The sequence below is a fragment of the Orycteropus afer genome, unplaced genomic scaffold (genome assembly GCF_000298275.1).
Source record: "Orycteropus afer afer isolate SDZICR_OR568_19922 unplaced genomic scaffold, OryAfe1.0 scaffold00110, whole genome shotgun sequence".
NCBI lineage: Eukaryota > Metazoa > Chordata > Mammalia > Tubulidentata > Orycteropodidae > Orycteropus > Orycteropus afer.
Window position 1 is genome coordinate 1,870,035 of NW_006921697.1, and position 4,909 is coordinate 1,874,943.

A 4,909-nucleotide genomic window follows, 5' to 3' on the forward strand; every position below is an offset into this window, starting at 1 on the left:
TACACATGGACTTCACCAGATGGAGTTCACAGGAATCAGACTGACTACATAAGTGGCAAAAGCAGATGGAAAGGCTCAACATCTTCAGCCAAAACCAGGCCAGGAGCTGATTGTGGAACAGACCATCAACTGCTCATATGCAAGTTCAACTTGAAGTTGAAGACAATTAAAACAAGTCTATAAGAGCCAAAATATGACCTGGAATATATACTTCCTGAATTTAGAGACCATCTAAAGAATAGATTTGATGCATTGAACACCAATGACTGAAAACCAGAAGAATTATGGGATAAAATCAAGAACATCATATATGAAGAAAGCAAAAGGTCATTAAAAAGATGAGAAAAGAAGAAAAGACCAAAATGGATATCAGAAAAACTCTGAAACTTGCCCTCAAGTGGAGAGTAGCTAAAGCAAATGGAAGAAATGACAAGATCAAAGAGCTGAACAGAAGATTCCAAAGAACAGCTCAAACAGACAAAGCCAATTACTGTAATGAAATGTGCAAAGACTTGAAGTTAGAAAACCAAAAGGGAAGAACACATTTGACATTTCTCAAGGTGAAAGCACTGAGGAAAAAAATTAAACCCTTGAGTGGCAATATTGAAACATTCTATGGGAAAAATATTGAATGATGCAGGCAACATCAAAAGAAGATGGAAGGCCATCCCAATTGTGGTATATTTCTTAGAGCACCACTAGGTAACCAGAACAGAATTTGGTACCAGAGAGAGTGGGATGCTGCTCTGACAGATACCTAAAATGTGGAAACAGGAGTGGAGTGCATCCTTGACCCAAGACCCTGGCAGAGAGACCCTGGCATACAGCAGGACAGACAACAAGAGACAGGCATGAGAAATGGCAAGAGCAGGGCCCAGAGACCAGCATGAGAGATGGCAGGAACAGAGCCAAGAGAACCAGAATGAGACAGTGACAGACTTACCAGCCCACAGAAGAGAAAGCCTGATGCCTTTGGTTAGATGGCTTACTGGTGGAGTGGGTTGCCTTCAGGCATTAATTGGTAAAATAGAGTGGCATGAAATGGAGTGACAGGTTGGCTGGTCCACAGAGCAAGAAAGCCGAGTGCTTTTGGGGCAGGGTTTTCCAGTGGAGTGGGTTGCCCTCGTGTATTAATCAGCAGAAGAGGAGAGACCAAGGAAATGGAAGCAGAGCTGCCTCAGCCTGAAAGAGTAGGACCATGGCCTATGGGGGTGGAACGACTACAGCCCCCTAGGTTTCAAAGAGCTAGGCCTTCACCAACTTGGTTCTGGAGTGTGGGGCTGCTCATTCATGTAAGCCAGTGTGATGGAGCCATAGTTGCTGCTCAAGAGTGAGGGGGTGGGGCTGCCATACCCAAGAGGGAGAGGAATGGGGCCCACCAGGCCAAGGGGGTGAGGCTGCCAGCCAGGAATTAGGGGACTGGAGCCACCCAATGAGAGAGACTTGTACAGATATCACCCACTGAAGATCTGTACAGGTGCCAAGTTGACAAGGGGTGGAATTGTGGTGGTTTTGTTTGTGTGTCAACTTGGCTAAGCCTGGTTGAGTGGCTGAGAAGCTAGTGGTAGTTATTCCCCATAACGAGACTGGCAATCAACTCCATGGTGGAATCTACCACAAGCAGCTGAGTAGCTGCCTTTGGGATGTGGTCTGCTTCCTGTATATAAGGAGAAGTTTTGAGAATGGTCTCTAGCCTATGGGACGCTTGGACCCTGCATGTAGCCATGTCATTGCTCAGCAGCCTGCTATGCTCTGCCAACCTTGGGACTTAAAATGAACTTAAGTTAATGGCCTGCTGTGTGGTTTGGTAACATCGGAACTCTGCCATTTTACTTGCCAACCTTGGGGCTTCACAGCCTCAGCAGCCAGCAGCTATTTGAGTGAAGAAATGCCTCTAACTCCAGTGGGCTAGGAGGAGGAGGCAGAGCTGGACCCCACGTTTGAGGGGCTTTCACCCAGCCCTTAGAGCCTGGCACTTTGAACTTGGACCAAAAGCCTCCAAATTGTAAGAATAAATTACTGTTTGTTAAGGCCATCCCATTTTTGGTATATTTCTTGTCAGAGCAATACTAGGTAACCAGAACAAGTGGCAATATTGAAAGATTCTATGGGGAAAATATTGAATGATGCAGGAAACACCAAAAGAAGATGGAAGGAATATACAGTCACTGTACCAAAAAGAACTGGTCAATCTTCATCCATTTCAGAAGATGTTATATGATCAAGAACCAATACTATTGAAAGAAGAAGTAAAACATTCACTGAAGGAATTGGGAATGAACAATGCTTCAGGTTGATGGAATAGCCATTGCAACATTTCAGCAAATAGATGCCCCACTGAAGGCACTCACTGTATTTTGCCAAGAGATTTGGAAGACAGCTACTTGGACAACTGACTGAAAGAAATCCATATTTGTATCCATTCCAAAGAAAGGTGATTCCACAGAATGTGGAAATTATCAAACAATATCATTAATATTACATGCAAATAAAACCTTACTGAATGAAGATAATTCAAAAATGGTTGTAGCAGTATGTTGACAGAAAACTTCCAGAGGTGCAAGCTGGATTCAGAAGAGAATGTGGAACATTGCTGATGTCAGATGGATCTTGAATGAAAACAAATAATACCAGAAAGATGTTTACTTGTTGTTTTATTGACTATGGAAAAGCATTTGATTGTGTGGGTCATAACAAATTGTGGATAACATCGAGAAGCATGGGCATTCCAGAACACTTAATTGTACTCATGAGAAACCTGTAAATAGACCAGGAGGCTGCCGTTCAAACAGAACAAGGGGACACTTGGTTAAAACCAAGAATAGAGTGTGTCAGGATTGTATCCTTTCACCATAATTATTCAATCTATATGCTGAGCAAATAATCCAAGATGCTGGATTATATGAAGAAGAACATGGCATCAAGATTGGAGGAAGAATCCTTAACAACCTGCAATATGCTGACAACACAATTTTGTTTGCTGAAAGTGAGGATGACTTGAAGTACTTACTGATGAAAATTGAAGAATACAGTCTGCAGTATGGATTACATCTCAATATAAAAAAAAAAAAATCTTCACAACTGAACCTATAAGCAGCATCATGACAAATGGAGAAAAGTTTGAAGTTGTCAGAGACTTCACTTTGCTGGATTCTACAATCCACCTAATGGAAGCAGCAGTCAAGACATCATGCAACGTATAGCACTGGGTAAGTTGACTGCAAAGAACCTCTTTCAAGTGCTGAGGAGCAAAGATGCCTCCTTGAAGACCAAGGTGCGCCTGACACAAGCCATGATATTTTCAATCACCTCATACGCATGTGAAAGCTGGACAATGAATAAGGAAGACAGGAGAAGATACTTTTGAGTTGTGGTGCTGGTGAAGAATGATGAAAGTACCATGGACGACTAAAAGAACTAACAAATCTGTCCTGGAGGAAGTGCAGCCGGAATGCTCCTTGGAAGTGTAAATGGCCAGACTTCGTCTCACCTACTTTGGTCATGTTATCAGAAGGCACCATTCCCTGGAGAAGGATGTCGTGCTTGGTAAGGTGGAGGGTCGACGAGAAAGAGTAAGGCCCTCAACTTGAGGTTTTGACACACTGGCTATGGCAACGGGCTCATGCACAGCAAGGATCGCGGAGCTGACGTGGGACCAGGAGGTGTTTCGTTCTGCTGTGCATAGCATCACCATGAGTCGGAGACGACTTTAGGGCACTTAACAACAGCAACAATAGACTGACTAAAGACTGAAGAAATCAGTCTTAGAAAAAGTAAAAGAGGAGTGCTGCTTAGAGGCAAGGATGGCAAGATGTTACTTCACTTACTTAGGACATGTTATAAAGAGACACAATTTTCTGGAGAACATATACTTGGTAATGTAGAAGTTCAGTGAAAAATTGATACAGTGGGTAAAACTATGGGCACAAATGTAGCAATGATTGTGAAGCTGGAGTATGACTGGGCATCCTACCATTCTTTTGTACATTGGGTTGCTATGAATTGGAACCAACTCTACAAAATCTAAGAGCAACAACTTATTGCAGTTTTAAGGTATAAATGTGTAATATTTATAACAATATTTGTACAGAGTTTCTGGGTGGTCCAGAGTCAACATATTTGGATATTAACTGCAAGTTGGAGGTTCAAATCCACACGTAGCACATTGTAAGAAAAACCTGCTGATGTACTTCTATTTTTATGTGCATCATATTTAATGGCAAAAGCCTGAAAATTTTCACCCTAAGATCATATACAAGAAATGATATCTATTCTTAGAGCTTCTATTCAACATCGTATCAGAGGTTATAGTCAGGAAAATTGTTTTTGTTGTTGTTTGCTGTTATGGCAATTCCAAATCATAGCCACCTTATAGTGCATAGTAGACTTGCCTCACAAGTTTTCCTAAACTGTAATATTTTTGAAAGCAGATCTCCAGGTCTTTCTCCTACTAAGCCACTGGAGAATTTTACTGCCAGCCTTTCAGTTAGCAGCCAAGTGTTCATCATTATACAGAAGCCTCCTTCAATTTGTGTCAGAAATTCTAATCAGAGAAATGTTTTTAGTTGCTATCCACTCAATTGTGACTCATAGTGACCATATGTACAAGAGGACAAAACACTGCTTGGTCCTGTACCATCCTTGTAATCATTGCTAGGCTTTAGCCCACCTTTGCAGTCATTGTATCAATCCATCTCATTGAGGGTCTTCCCTCTTGTCCTTCAACCCTCTAGTTTACCAAGCATGATATCCTTCTCCAGGGACTGGTCCCTTCTGACAACATAACCAAAGTACAAGAGATGAAGTCTGGTCATTCTTACTTCTAAGTAGAATTCTGGCTATACATCCTCCAAGACAGATTTGTTTGTTTGCTTTGTTTTTTTTTTTTTTTTTTTTTTTTTTTTTTTTT